General features: G+C 41.8%; 1 pseudogene; it reads right to left on the bottom strand.

Moving 5' to 3' along the window:
• Positions 1-12,750: 12,750 nt before the first annotated feature.
• Positions 12,751-14,736, bottom strand: LOC133749292 (transcriptional regulator Kaiso-like; annotated as a pseudogene).
• Positions 14,737-16,670: the final 1,934 nt, after the last annotated feature.

Below are 16,670 nucleotides of genomic sequence, written 5' to 3'. Positions count from 1 at the left end.
AAAGTTCTGGAGACTGCATGCAATAGGAGTCTACTTTAAACAGCCCTAAAAATGACTACAATGTAGAATTTCAAATTGTGTTCTACCCCAAATTTAAATAGCTAAACTGCAACAGCATCATGTTCGATTAGGAAAGGATTATTTTATGTTACTACATTGGCCACATTGGGCTGAATTATTTCTCACATATGAAACATTGTGTGTGTGTGTGTGTGTGTGTGTGAGAGAGAGAGATTCTGTGCTTCAATTAGTGTCAGAGAGGCTACTGACTCCTTCTAAAATGTTTTTTTAATAGACAATTTGCCCAGGTGAAATACAATAATCAGGGTGAGTCTGCCATGTACAAGATAGCCAGCCCTTTGCTAAGAGTATCCAGATGAATGTAGTTCCCTCGTTGGACAGAGAAGAGCTGAGAGAGGTGAGTCCAATGCTGTAATGAACCAGTCACAAAATAAGGTCATGACAGGAGGTATTTTCAGTAAAACAGTGCACAAAATACATGCCACTAGGGACTACAGAGGATGGAATGGGTTTTTAAAATGCCTATTTGTTTACATTTACTTCAAACACCAATTGACAATGAGGTAGAGAAAGAGAGAGAGTTCCAGCTGCCAGTTTACTCCCCCAAAGTGCAACAACTAGGGCCAAGCCAGGCTGAAGCCAGAAGCCTTGAAATCCTTATGAGTGTCCAAGGTACATTACAGGGGTCAGGCATCTGCATCAGAAGAAGATGAGCCAGAAGTGAAGGTGGCCCTCTGAGAACTCCACGTGAGCATGAAAACATTGCATGGGTGTTCTCAGGAAGAAAGGCAGAAAGAATGTCACACCACAGGGCTGGACACAAAGAAAGGAATTCTGAAGTAGTTGTCCCAGACAAATAATATGTTCAACAGTGCTTCTCCCAAATGGAAAGGCACATGGAATCAAACATGTCCATTGCAACTGAGTGAGGAAAAGCATTAACAAGTACATAATGAGGAAGAACGGCAGGCTTAGAGTCGGTGTTTAAGGGCTTATGAAAAGCCGATTGGTTTCCTCATTACCTAGCAGTCCCAGTGCTGTTTCCTTTACAATGACCTGTTCACCAAAATATAAAGAAAATGGAATGTCCCAGAAACACAAAGAAAACAAAAATGGAGAGTCATTGAATGGGTAACAGCCGTAGCAGCCTTTTTGGGGGTGAACCAAAGGAAGGAAGACCTTTCTCTCTCTCTCTCTCTCTCTCTCTCTCTCTCTCACTGTCTAACTCTGCCTGTCAAAAAAAATGAAGAGTCATTTAATGGGTGTCAAAAACCACACTGAGTGGTAGAGAGCCAAAGGGTTGTTCTATGTGGATTTGTTCTAAAATCATTTGGAAAAAATGTTTGGAATATTTGTACAGATGATATGTATCAATATTGAAATATATCAATGGTTTTTTTTGAGTGTGAGCACATTCAAATACCACTAATTAATGGTCTTATATGATGAATGTGGAGGGATCCACTACATAGAAACAGAAAGGAAATTGATTTCAGGGGATAATGCTGAGTAGATGAATGGGTGTAAAAAACTCCCAAGTTACTGGGAATAGGAACAGTAAATGATAATGCTCTCTTTATTGTTTTATAATAACATCATTATAAAATGGATATCAATGTTTTGACAGAAGGGAAACTGACTAGATTTGTGTGTGTGCATGTGTGTGTATGTGCACTTGTGTTGACAGTAGGCAGAGGGGATTTGGGATATGGGGACCTCTCTTGTAGATAAGGTAATTTCTGACTCTTTTGCAAATCATTTATAGCCCATTACTGATACATGTGAATATCAGCAATAAAATAGTCCTACCTGTGTTGTATGATGGAAAGGTATTCTGTGGTGGGATCCAAGGTGGGCCACTCTACAACATAGAGGTTGACATGACACCAGGCTTATGTCACATGGGAGGCTACATTATAGTCCCCAAAGACAAGAGTGAGATGTGAGATATCAGGGTAGAAGGGTAATAAAGAGAAGTATGAGGGTGCAGTAGGGTGTAGAATATGTTTTGAAAGATTTCATATGAGCTTCTGTAAGCAAATACCGGGATGCCGTCCTCATCATGTTTCTAGGAGGCATGCGTGGAGCTGCACTCAAGACATAGAATTAGAGTTGCTCCATACAGTGCATGTTTCAAGTGCATTACTCCCTGATATAAGGATGTCCTTCAAACTGTGTGAGGAAAGAAACGAGTGGAGTACATAGTGAGAAAGGACACACATGAGTTGATGTTTAGGGGTTTATTAAACCAGGGCTGGTCCACCCTTCATAGCAATTGTACTGGTGCTAGCATTAAAATAACCTCTTTTTAAACATATTTATTTACATAAAGAGAACAGATTTCATATATTCAATTTTAAGCCTGCAATGATTCTTCCCACCTTCACTGCCTCCTCCTTTCCCTCCCTCCTTCTTCCTGCTTTTTTTTTCTTTTAATATTGTTTATTTTTTGAAAGCAAGCATTAGGAGGAGAGAGAGAGAGAGAGAGAGAGAGAGAGAGAGAGAGAGAGAGAGAGAGAATCTTCCATCTAATGGGTCACTTCCCAGATGGCCACAATGGCCAGGCTGGGCCAGGCCAAACACAGGAGCCAGGAGCTTCATCCAGGTCTCCCACATGGGATACTATATTACAAACACCTGAGCCAATTTCTGCTGCTTTTACCAAGCCTTTAGCTGTTGTTGTGCACAGGACATAAACCAGTGCCCATATTGGGATGCTGGTAGCCACACAACACTGAACCCCATACATTCAATTCACTTCATACTCACCGGTTTAATTGTGCACTAAATTTAGAATTCAACAACAAAAAATACAAAGACCACTGTTGTGCAATAGTAGACAAGGGCTATAAAAATTATCAAATCTAAAAATGTCAGTTTCACTCATATACATTAAAATGGAGGGTACAGATGACCCCTTCAGATGTTGATTTTATTTCCTTTGGGTAAATTCCTAAGAGTGCAATGGCGGGGTCATATGTTAGATCTATTTTCAGATTTTTGAAGAATCTCCATACTGTCTTCCATAATGGCTGTACTAGTTTATATTCTCACCAACAGTGCACTAGGTACGTTTCCTCTCGCATCTTCATGAACACTTCTCTTTCTTTTTCTTTTTAACTTTGGGATGATAGCCATTCTAACTTAGGTGACATGAAATTCATTGTGGTTTTTATTTGCATTTCCATGATGCATTTGTCCATGTGGCTGTTGGCCATTTGTATTTCATCCTTTTCATCTCCTTTGCCCATTTATTCACTGGGTTATTTGCTTTGTTGTGGTCCAGTTCCTTGAGCTCCTTATATGTTTTATGTCTTAATTGTTTATCAGGAGAATAGCTTGCAAATATTTTCTACCATTCAGTCTGATTCCTTTTCTCTTTGTTGAGTGTTTCCTTTGCTGTTCATAAACTTCTTAGCTTGAGCTAAGAATCTTAGAGCATCTCCTGGGTCTCACACATGGGTGAAGGTGGCCAAGGACTAGGGTGATCTGCTGCTGCTTTCCCAGGTGCATTAGCAGGGAGCTGGATCAGAAGTGAAGCAGCTGGGTCTCCAACCTGCATGCAGATGGGATACTAGCGCCACAGGCAGAAGCTTAACCTGCTACAATACAATGCTGGCCTCATCTATTGGCCCTTTGTAATTCATCCTTTGAAAAATGCCTATTTAAGTCCTTTGCTCATTTCTTCACTAGATTATTTGTCTTGTGTATACTGGGTTTCATGGGCCCCTTATTATTCCTATGTACTAATCCTTTATCAGCTGACTAGTTTGCAGGTATTTTTCCCATTCTGTCAGTTGTCTCTTCACTTTGCTGTTTCCTTTGCTGCTCAAAAGCTCCTCAGTTTGATGTAATCCCATTTGCCTATTTTTCTTTTATTACCTGTGCTTCTGGCTTCATAATGACATAGAACATGGCTTTTACTGTTGTGACAGATTGAAAAAATCTACATTGTACGTGTATATGTGTGTGGGGGGTTGGTGTGGGTGTGTGTTGCATGCATGCATGTTGACAAGAGGCACACAGGTTTTGGAGGGTTTTCAAGATGGAGAAATTTCTGACTCTTTATCAAATCTTTCATAGGAAATGAATGATGCAGGTGAATGTTACGGAATGAAGGAAAATAACTCTGAGGTGACAGAAAGGTGTTACACTGTGCAACAGAGAGATTGACAAGCTGCAGGATGTACGTAAGATCAAGCATTCAGACAGAACTGAGAAGTAAGATATTGGTGGTCAATGTTGTATTAAGGAAACTGTGAGTGGTGGGGTAGGGTTCCAATGAACTTTGGAAATTTCATGTGAGCTCATGTAAGCAAACACTGGGAAGACATTCTCTGAAACAGGTGAGTAAGATCCCGGCTATGGCAGGAGTAGACAAAGAATTATGGGGTTGTTCTATACAGTGAATGTGTTCAACAGTATTCCTCCTGAAATATGCTTGCCCTGTACAGGTGAGTGAGGATGAATTAAGGACACAGTGAGGAAGGACACAAACATTTGAAAGCTGGGGCCAGTCACTTCCTTTGAAGCTGTTGTACTGGTGCTTGTGTTAAAACGAGAGGGTATGTGAATGAATCAAGTTCACAAATAGAAAGATAAACAGGAAAATGGAGAGTTTTATCTTGATATGTTGTAAGAGAATTGGAACTGCAAGAGCTGTGTCAGGCTAGTACTCATGTGCTCAATTAGACAGTGGGTAGCTGTTTCTTTGGAAAAAAATGTGGGGAATAGCTTGCAACACATGCAGCTGAATCCAAAACACAATGGTTGCTCCACATAATGGCAGTGTTCTGCAGAGTGTGTCTCTCATGGCCTGCATCCTGGAGCATGCAGCTCACCAATGGAGTGGGTGGAGCACTTCCTGGAGATGGAAGCACAGACTTCGAGTCATTGTGCACCCTGCTCCTGAAACCCTCATCTTTGCTCTCTCTGGAGGGTTCACACATTTGTTTCATTACTTGGCTGTAGGATGTGGTAGATTTGGAGTGTTCCACTACACAGAGACAGAAATGAAGTTGGAGATTGCAGTGGGAAATGCAGAATGAATGAATGGTGTGCCAACATCCACCCAGTGACAGAGATTAGGGAGATTATCTATATGTGTTAGTTTGTAATGACCTTGGCAACATTTGCTGACTGTTTTCACAGATGAAGTATTTCCAGGTTTGTGTTTTTGTTTACTTGTGTGTGTTTGGTCACAAACATTGTTTTGAGTGTGAGTATCTAATTATTTAGGTGTGAGTAGTCTCTGATGACTTTGGAAGACTTTTCCAGGAGATTCCTCTGACATGTGAGTATTAGTGAGGAAGAAATTACCTCCTATGTGGGGTTTAAGGCAGGACCATCCCAGATAGGAACCAAGGAGTTCAGCTTTGGAAGATTCCAGTACACCACCAGAGACCAAGTGGGGACTGCAGCAGGGACTGAGACCAAGAACATCACAGCTTGCAAGTTAGCCCAGTGGGGCTACACCTTCCACCACCACAGATCTGGAACTCAGACTGGTTTGATAACTTAGGCAACATGCCTGAGGCTCTCTCTCTCTCTCTCTCTCTCTCTCTCTCTCTCTCTCTCTCTTCACATGTCCTAAATAGCCATTTCATGATATTGCTTAGATTGTGTGACATAGTGTGTGATATTTTGGTATGAATTAGAGCATAGGATAGTATCATATTGGTTTTTTGGAGTATTGTGTCACATGACTAGCCCCACCCCCTTTTTTTGCAGGCCTGAAGAACCTGCACTCATAGCCAAGCATAGATGACAAATGCAACAGCCTGAGGCTAACCTTGGGATGCTCCCCTTTGACCCCAGCCTGGCTGCCTGAGGAGCTCTGTGTGGGTTCCCTCCCACTGCCTTACAGGAAACATAGACTCATGGCGCCATCTCACACTGCTATGGCAAGTGCTGTTCTCAGCAGGACTCTGTGCTTTCACTACTGAAACCCGGGTTCAGTTCCCAGTTGAGGAAACAAGTCAGCATTTACAATCTAAATTCAAAACTTAAATTTTTTGAATTTAAAAAACAAGTTTCTGGCTTCCTATTAATGGCTTGTCACTGGAAACAATTATACTGAGGGGAACCTAAAACTAAAAAATAAATAAATTTTTTAAAAAATTTAAAAACCCAATTATACTGAAGGGGAAACATCCAGTGAAGTTTATTGCTAAGTTTTTATTTGAAAAGGGAGAATTGTATGAGGAAAAGGCATGAGCTCATTTCTGGTCTAGAAGATTCGTTTTGAAGTATTACTATTATCAAGTGCACTTCTGGTATAATGTTATAATTATACCAGCCTAAAATTTGGCATTTGGCTCAAAAATTTAAGAAGCAGCTTATCATTAGGAGACATCCTAATACTGTGCTACAGATAGAGGATCCTTGGTGCCCAGCAGAAGTAGAAGTCAGACAAAGGCTTCCTGTACAACCCCCCATGGATGTACAGGGAGACCTCACTACCTGTCAGAATCCTGAATCTCCCTTAATAGAGATCCATGGAAGGAGACATCAGCTAATTAAGTCCCTGTCACAAGTCCACAATGACACATAAAAGAAAGATGATAGTAAGGAAAGCAATTAGAAGTAGATTTGCAGAGTCTGAGCATGTAAAATTTCAAGATGACAAAGGTGTACCTAATGAGTATAAAGATAGAGACTGCAAGCCAGAGGAAAGTTGGGACACTGAGACATTCAATGCAGCAAAGCCAGTTACAACCAGGAAGCGTAGAATAGATTACAACCATGGAGGAGCACCCCCACAGAGAGTAGATGAAGGAAGAGAGCTTACTAGGGAAGAACTAGAAATGAGGAGAACTGACTTTTGCCAAAGGACATAGAAACATGCTTATTGGTTATTTAAAAATATGATTTAGGAGCAAATGCTACTATCATATTATTAGGACATGAAATAAGGCAATAAAGTGCTATAACTGTACCACAGGTGCTTAATTCATGTTGAATTCAGATAACTACTCAGCATCCAAATAGAGAACTTTTCTTGTGGACCTGGACAGCTAAAGCTTGGGGAAAAACACACCCTATTATAGAGCTAACTGCTTTAGGAGATTCTGCTGTATGGGACAGTAACCAGGAAGCTATAAGAATAGCACACAAGATAGCAGTATTAGCTTTGATGTATGAGGACAACCCTGAAATAAACAAACCTAAGCACATAGCAGCAAATAATGGTATTAAAAAAGTTATATTAAGAGGACACACCGGGTTCTAGTCCCGGTCGGGGCACCGATCCTATCCCGGTTGCCCCTCTTCCAGGCCAGCTCTCTGCTGTGGCCAGGGAGTGCAGTGGAGGATGGCCCAAGTGCTTGGGCCCTGCACCCCATGGGAGACCAGGAGAAGCACCTGGCTCCTGCCATCGGAACAGCGCGGTGCGCCGGCCACAGCGCACCTACCGCGGCGGCCATTGGAGGGTGAACCAATGGCAAAAGGAAGACCTTTCTCTCTGCCTCTCTCTCTACTGTCTACTCTGCCTGTCAAAAAAAAGTTATATTAAGAGGAATGACATCACATTTTAAAATGTCATATATGAATCTCCAGGACTCAGGCCAACACCATGGAGGATGTAATTATAATTATATCTTTACCCCCACCATTTGATGTTCTCACCAATAGTTCTGTTTTTCCCACTTCTTCACCAACATTTGCTACTACCTTTTTATTTTATAATAAGATAGCCATCTTATTGAGTATCTTATTGTGGTTTTTGTTTGCCATTTACTATTGACTAGTGATATTGAGCATCTTTTCATGTACTTATCGACATTCTGTGCCTCTTCTTTGGAGAAATGCCCCCCCCCAAAATTTTTTAAAAATAATATATTTTTATATTATGTAGAGATCTAAAAGGCACTAAAATATTTATTTTTAAAAATATTTATTTTTATTTCATTTTATTTGAAAGGTGGAGTTACAAAGAAGAGGGCAGGAAAGAGATTGTCCATTCACTGGTTCATTCCCAAATGGCTGCAATGGCCAGGGCTGGGCCAGACTAAAGCCAGGAGCCAAGAGCTTCATCTGAGTCTCCCATGTGGATGCACAAGGCCAAGAACTTGGGCTATACTCTGCTGCTTTCCCAAGCACATTAGAAAGGATCTGGACTGGAAGTGGAGCAGCTGGGACTCGAATCAGTGCCTATATGGGATGCCAGCACTGAAAGCTGTGGCTTACCCAATTATGCTATGATGACAGCTCCAGCATTTACTTTTCATGCTAGAAAATTAGAACCTAAAAGCACCCCAGTAGCCAGATCCACTTTTACACCCAGAGCAAAGATACAGAGGAGTAGAGCTAGAAATACAGGCTTTAGACCTGGTTGGAAACAGAATATACAAAATATGGATATCAATAAGAGAGGTGCCTTTCAGGGAAACTTACTGTGACAATAACTGATACATGCAGCCCAGTGTATAGGAGAAATAAATAGAAGCACAATGTTAGAAAATGAACTCAAAATTTTTTTCTTAAAATCAGAAGAGGAGAAGTTCAGGAAAACCTCTAGGAGAAACAGGTGTTAATACTACATGCAGGGCCAGCACCACGGCTCAATAGGCTAATCCTCCGCCTGCAGCACCAGCACCCCGGGTTCTAGTCCCGGTCGGGGTGCTGGATTCTGTCCCGGTTGCTTCTCTTCCAGTCCAGCTCTCTGCTGTGGCCCGGGAAGGCAGTGGAGGATGGCCCAAGTGCTTGGGCCCTGCACCCGCATGGGAGACCAGGAGAAGCACCTGGCTCCTGGCTTCAGATCAGCACTGTGCACCAGCTGCAGAGCACTGGCTGCAGCAGCCATTGGTGGGTGAACCAACGGAAAAGGAAGACCTTTCTCTCTGTCTCTCTCTCTCACTGTCCACTGTGCTTGTCAAAAAAAAAAAAATACTACATGCAGGAAAACTCATAGAACTCTTGTGTATAAAGTATCAGATATTAGGCCATACATAAGATTCTATATGGAAAATGCACATCAAATATTAGAATGCTTAATAACAGGCCTCAAATAAGCTAACTTAGTAAAATAGATAATAGGACGTATAAGGACAATATAAATATAATAAATGTAGCAGGTCTATGGGGAATAATAATACCAGCATATGAAACTAACATCAATTTTAAATTATAATAGCAATCTAATATGATGTAAAGTTTTTACCACTGAGCAAGTAGAAAATATTCTGAGGATGGACATAATTCCAATATTGTTCAGGGAGTTCATTCAATTATAAATGTTCGAGGAAGTTAATTTAAGACTAGCATCAATCAAAATAACTTCTACAAAATTGCCACAGGCATTAAAATTTACATTTACTCAACAGAGTCCCTTGAAGGGAAGACACAGAAAATAACTTAAAAAATATTTGAGTTACAAAAAGTCAGCATAATTGAAAAAGGGAGGAGTCACCTATATAATCATCAAGTAAGACCAATTATCAAGCCAAATGGACAATATAGATTGACTGCAGACAGATTAATTCAAGTTAAGTCATCAGCGTGCCATCAGTTATAGACAGACCAAAAGAAGAAAAAGAAACTGTCTTCTACATTTATTTATTTTTTGAAAGATATATCTTATTTTCATTTGAAAGAGTTACACAGGGAGAGGAGAGGCAGAGAGAGAGAGATAGAGAGAGGTCTTCCATCCAATGGTTCACTCAACAACTGGCCGCAATGGCCGGAGCTGCGCTGAAGGAGCTTCTTCAATATGGGTTCAGGGTCCCAAGGACTTGGGCCGTCTTTTACTGCTTTCCCAGACCATAACAGAGAGCTGGGTTGGAAGTGGAGCAACCAGGTCCTGAACCGGCACCCATATGGGATACCTTTGCTTTAGGCCAGGGCATTAACCCGCTGCACCACAGCGCTGGACCCTGTCTTCTACATTTAAAGACTTATTCTGAGGATGGACATAATTCCAATATTGTTCAGGGAGTTCATTCCATTATAAATGTTCGAGGAAGGTTTATAAAGGTAAATTTGGACTCATTCCAAAATCACATATTAAGAAAATGTTAGATTTCTAATTATGCAGCTGAATTAAGCATGGGAAAAGCCTTGTGACCTTGGTGTACCCATTGTGGATCACCAAAAATTGCTGCAAGTGACCAAGAGTCACACCAAACTACGAAAAGAATTCAACATATACTTGATCTTTTGGATATCCAATGGAATTTTCACTTGATCTATAATCCAACTGCATCAGGTTTTATTGAAGGATTAAATGAGTTAAAGGAGAACTGCAGTTGATGGATATACAGCCTGGTCTGCAGCAAGCTTTAGACTTAGCCAATTTAACTTAAAGAGAAAGATTCCATAAACAATCACTACTACACCACAGTGCCAGCCCTGACATGTTTCTTTTTAAAGATTTATTTATTTATTGGAAGTCATATTTACACACACAGAGAGAGAGAGAGACAGAGATGGAGAGAGAGAGAGAGATCTTAAATCTACTGGTTCGCTCCCCAGATGGCTACAATTGCAGGGGCTGGGCCAGGCTGAAGTCAGGAGCTTCATCCACGTCTCTTTCATGGCCCCAAGTACTTGGGCCATCTTCCACTGCTTTTTCCAGGGAATTGTATCAGAAGTGGAACAGCCAGGACATTGCTGCAGGCAATATCTTTAGTTGCTCCATACAACACTGGCCTTGTATTGGCATGTCTTAAAATGACAGCTGAAACACAAGATTGTTTCTTTAGGAAGAGAACTAAATCTTCATTACAACTGATTGTTATTGTATGTAATGTAAATTTTATGAGTCTTGTTTCTATGAGGTGCAGATAGCTCTTTTATTTACCAAATTAATTTCCCTTGGGTAAATTCTGAGGAGTGGGATTGCTGGATCCTATAGTAGGGCTATATTCAGATTTCTGAGGTATCTCCACACTGTCTTCCAGTTTGCCTTCCCACCAACAGTGGATTGGTGTGCCTTTTCAGACAGTCACAAGCTCCTAGCCTCCTGTTATTTCACCCCACCAGAGTCAGGAGTCTCAGCTTGGCTGTTTGATGGGTGCAGACACAAACTGGTACAGCTGTTACCTATGTCCAAAATGGCACCCACTCTATTGGCTTGCCACAGTACACCTTTGTAAAGTGATCAGAGAGAGAACCATGTCTGTCTGTCTGTCCTGTCTTTCTTTTTTCTCCTCTAGTTTGGCTGGTGCACTTTTCTCCCGTGGGGCCTCAAACCTTGTTCCCTCTAGGCTCTTCCTGCTACTTTTTCGCCAGTGGCTTGGACTACTGCAGTCTCATCTCACCTCACTTTCCAGTACTGATGCACAGGCTGTTGGCTGCTGGAGTCCCGAGCTGTGGGCGCCCACACCCTCCACCGTGTCCCTCTAATTTCAGTAGAGTTTCCTCTGCCATTTTTTCCCTAACTCTTCCCTGAGACTACACTATCTCCATTTTTTATAAAAGATTTTGTTTACTTTATTTGAGAGGTAGAGTTACAGACGGTGAAAGGGAGAGACAGAGAGAAAGGTCTTCCTTCCGTTGGCTCACTCCCCAAATGGCTGCAATGGCTGGAGCTGCACCAATCCAATGCCAGGAGCCAGACAATTCTTCCTGGTCTCCCACAAGGATACAGAGGCCCAAGGACTTGGGCCATCTTCTACTGCTTTCTCAGGCCATAGCAGAGAGCTGGATCAGAAGTGGAGCAGCCGGGACTAGAATTGGTGCCCATATGGGATGCCAGCACCACAGGCAGAGAATTAATTTACTGTGCCACAGCGCTGGCCCCCTCCACTTCTTGTTAAACTATTTTCTCCTGGGCTAGAGCAGTAAGCTCTCTCCCTACTCCACTATTTGGAACCATCCCCCAAATTTGTTCACATTCCGTATTGTAGTTTCTGATTGATATAGTATTGTAGCAATTTGCAGATGGAATGTAATGTAATTTAGTAGGGTGAAAAACCTAAAAGTTCTTGCTGAAAGAAAAATAATTACTTTACTGCTTCAACTATTCCAAGTGATAACTTACTGTTGGAGATTCTAAGTACTATAAACATTTAAAATATATTCCAGTAGCTTCCTGCCCAAAATACATAAGCATATCATCTATAGAACCTATCATTTACAAAATCTATACATAATTAAAGATCCCATTTATAGTTTCAATGTTGAGAAATTGAGGATTCAGCAGGAAAGTGCTAACATGGAGGGGAAAGCTGTAAGATGTACTAGATGTGCAAATAACTCATTATTTACAAAGGACATTCAGACCCCTTCAAACTGTACTCAGAAAACCCTCTCCCATGCTTTAAAATTTGCCTCTTTTAAATGAGCTGAAAGTGGGCTCAACACTGTGCTACAGCAGGTAAAACCACTGACTGCAGCCCCAGCACCCTATATGAGTGCTGGTTCAAGTCCTGCTGCTCTTTTTCCCATCCAGCTCCCTGCTAATGCATCTGGGAAAGCAATGGAAGATGGGCTAAGTTCCTGGGTGCCTGCATCCATGTGGGAGACCTGGAAGGAGCTCCTGGCTCCTGACTTTGGGTTGGTCCAGCTCTGCCGATTGTGGATTCCAACCTGCAGAGGGAAGATTTCTCTCCAGCTCTGCTCTCTGTTTGTGTAACTCTTTCAAATGAATAAATGAGCTGGAAGCCAACTATCAAAACAAATGCTGGAGGAAGGGGACTTCTCTATTTCTACTCAAGCTTTCAGGAAATTTTGCCTCTAAAAATTAGCAACAAGTTATCAAACTAGACTACCTTCAGATGATATGGCCAATCAAATTAACTTGCTTGAACCATAATTTGTTTCACAGTCTTCTGAAATCTTTGCCCCTGAATCCAAATATAAACTTTCTGATATGTCAATAGAGTCCAGGCAAGATTCTGGTGTTACAAATTCAAACTCAGGACTGCAATCTGCCACATTCTGTTGAAAAATGGAATCATTTTGCTGCTGAATGAAAATATCTTCCCAGGTTGCTAGCTTTTTCTGAATAGTAAATGTGGTCTCCATAGGAGGTTCTTTCCCAGTATCAGTCTTATACCCAGTACCTTCATTACAGTCATGGTGCTTGACCTGTCAGAAAGGTAGACATATTATCTCATCTGTAAAGACTTGCATGGATGTCCATGATAGAGCCTCGAGTCCCTGGAAAGATCTTGACTATGAACTGACTTCGTGTGTGAAGACAAACTGGTAGTTGATGAAAGATTTGTCCAAGGCCAAGCACTGATAAATTGGCATTCCTGTATTATGAATCTCATGCTTTGTGTGATATTCTGCAAGAAGAAATACTTTCTCACAGTAAGGGCTTGGATGCTTATTCCAGGAATGAATGTTCAAATGTCTTCACAAGCTTGTCAGACAGACATATGACCTTTTACATACAATATAGATATAACAGACCTTTGCACGTACTACAGTGATCACCATGCCTTATTCCCATATTTGTGCTGTCTCACTGCTGGGTATTTTTGGTGTCTCATTCTCAAGTCTGGCCTTCCCTTCATGAAGGTCATCTTTGATATAAGGGATCACTATGTTTTAAGTATTGACTCTGATATTTGCAAAAGTCTTGAAACCATTTAACAAGCCTTCAGTTTCAGAAGCTGTGTCTAAGGTGATGATGATCTTCCAACCCTCCATCAGATGTTTTGATCCTCAGCCTTGGACATTAGTGAGTCTAGTAATCATATCTAAAATGCTTGAAGGATTGGAACATGGTTCTTGCAGAAGCATAGGAACCTGCACCTTAGTGTCACTCTCATCATCTGTTACTTCCTCCTCCTCCTGTTCACTGGCCTTGTTTCCTGCTAAAGCAGCACTGTTGGCTGACTATGCACAAGTAAATTGACTGAAGAGGACATAGGATTTGGAATTGAAGAACTGACATTTATTTGGTGGTGTCTGGTTTAACACAATAACATTGGGAGTTAATGTGTTGGGACCGGACCGAAGACACCAGCAATTTTTCACTTCCCTGTGTTTGACTCAGTTGCCTGATTCACAGGAGTAGGACATTTAGAGTAACTGTTTTATTTCTTAAAGAGGAAAGGGTATTGCTAACATAAGGTACAGTATTTGAAATAGCATCAGGGCCTGGGTTAGGCTGGGCCTGCATCATTGCATTGTTATTTGACAAGGACTCCTTTGCAGTCAACACCTCAGAGCAGAAAATGACATCATCATCATCATCATCTTAATCATAACAATGATCTTTTTCATTACCTTTAGCAGACAAGGAAAAAGATTCTGTTATAATAGACATTATAATAGCCCCATTATCTTGGGCTTCCTCTTGATTTTTATATTGCAAGATTCTTATTAGAAGCAGGAGGTGTGGCTTCAGCATTACCACCTTAAGCTGTTCCTGAGATCAAGGTGGCATTCCTGAGATGACATTAACTTGTGACAACGGGACACCAAAGCTCTGCTATAAATTTCACTCCTAATTATTGCCCAGATTTAATTAACTCCTCAAACAAATCTGCTCGGCATGAACAATGTTGGAACTACAGATATAACTGAGAATTTCTGCCAAGATCTGTGCTCTTAGAAAGCTTGGTTCAACAACATGCTAAGCAATGGAGAAGAGCTGATGGAAGTATGTGCTGGAAGATGCAAGAGTATTCAGTGGGCATGGAATGTTAGGTCTTCCACATCAACGTAGCAGCACAGAAGAGACCATGACCACATTGCCCATTCAAGGTGTTGAGCAGACTGTCAGAGTACTGCATCTGAAATCAGTTTTCTACCCTCCATTCCTGCCTCCTGGCACCAGTGTCGCAGCTTCTCCTCTTTGGGCCACAAAGCATGGGAGGTCCCCAAGAAAAAGCAGCTTTTGCTCCAGTCTTGATTAATGCTTTTGGCCACCACCATTGCTGCAGCTGCCCCTTGTTGCCAAACTCCATTTGTTTTTTGTTTCCTTATTGAAAGACTTTGAGCTCCTCACTTCAAGCTCTTTTTTTAAAAAAACATTTTTATTTATTTAAAGGGAACAAATTCCATGCATTTCATTATACAGTTTTAAGAGCATAATAACTGCTCACCCTACCCTTCCTCCCTCCCTCCCTCTCACATTCCCTTCTTTCTCATTTTTCTTTTAAGTATTTTTTAAATTATATATAAGGTGACTAATGTCATCCTCCACTAAGTTGAGAATTCAACATACAGTAAGAAGAAAAAAAATACCACTGTTCCTCAACAGTAGAGACAAAGGTTGTAAACAATAATCAGATTTCAAACATGTCAATTTCACTCATACACATTACATGTTTTTGTACTCTGTTAGTTACCATAGATTAGGGGAAAATATATGGTACCTGTCTTTTTGAGACTGCCTTATTTTACTCAATATAATGTCCAGTTGCATGAATTTTGTTTCAAGACAGGATTTCATTCTTTTTTATGGCTGAGTAGTATTCTGTAGTGTATACATACTGTTGAAGTTGAATTCTTCTGAGAGGTTCGTTCTGAGAGGAAGAGCGTGGTGGGGGCAAGAGGCACAGAGTCACCACACAGACCCCGGGAGTCAGGTGAAAGCAGGCCTGAGGCAAGCAGCCTGCAGACTCATTTATTTCAGTTGCTATAGCTACTTATATAGCCAAGGCAACTAATCTGGTCAAGGGGTGGTCTATGCCCTAACCAATCACAACCTATTGCCAGGCAGTTTCTGAAACCATCCAATCATGGCCTGTTGTCAGTCAGGATCTGTTGCCATGTGATTTCTGAAGCCACCCAATCACGGGCTGTTGCCAGGCAGTTTCTGTTGTCAGTGGCCATCTTGGCATGACCTTCTCACCTCAGCGCCCATCTTGGCATGACCTTTTCACCTTCTCATTCCATCACATTTCCCCCTTTTTGTTTATTTTTGAGCAATGGGAGGCATGATTCTTGGCCATACCATTGTTGACCCCGTTGCCATGTGGTCTCCGTACGCAGATGTGCCTATCTTATGTTGTCCCCCAGGGGATCTTACCCATCATTGACTAACCAGTGCTCAAAACAGGAGACCACAGGAGTGCTTGCTCAGATGAGGGTAGGAATGAGGAACAATGGTAATCAGGAATGGCATGACCGCATACAGGCTGTAGGCCAAACAAGTGGCTGACCAGAGCTAGTGGGGTATAAAACAGTAGCTGATGTGGCTATGGGCAGTCTCTCAGGGTAGGATGATAGGGCAGGTGCATCTGCTAACAAGGTGGATTCTCAGTCTTGTTCAGCTGGTTCTGGTTGGCTGTCAGTTGCAGGCTTGATGTTTCTGGCTGGTACCCAAATGGGCTGTCCTGCATTCTCTGGAAAGACACAAGCATATCCTCAGCCCTTGGTTAGCAGAAGCCTTTCTACAGGCATTGGAATCCAGGGCCTGAATTTTGCGTACTCTTCGACATTAACAGCAAACATGCAGGTGGCATGGGGTCTAGTAGCTGCCCTGAGAGCCTGGGGTGCCTGGGAACTGCCACAAATGTGGGGATCCTCACTGGGTGTGAATGGGATGACCTCGCATGGGTTGTCGCCTTGAGGTCATCTGAGTTTATCCCATCAGTATTTGGGGGGGGGCTGCCTAAGCATTGCTACCTTGTTTGCTACCTTGTTTGCTACATTATCATTTTCACTGTTGGTGCTACCTCTTCCTAAGTCATCAACTGTTGTCTGTGAGGCAGGGACCTGGAGTGTCAGGCTCTTATCACTCACAT

The sequence above is a fragment of the Lepus europaeus genome, chromosome 20 (genome assembly GCF_033115175.1).
Source record: "Lepus europaeus isolate LE1 chromosome 20, mLepTim1.pri, whole genome shotgun sequence".
In the NCBI taxonomy this organism is placed as follows: Eukaryota; Metazoa; Chordata; class Mammalia; order Lagomorpha; family Leporidae; genus Lepus; species Lepus europaeus.
Note: the sequence above shows the minus strand (reverse complement) of the source record. Positions and strands in the feature narration are given on the sequence as shown.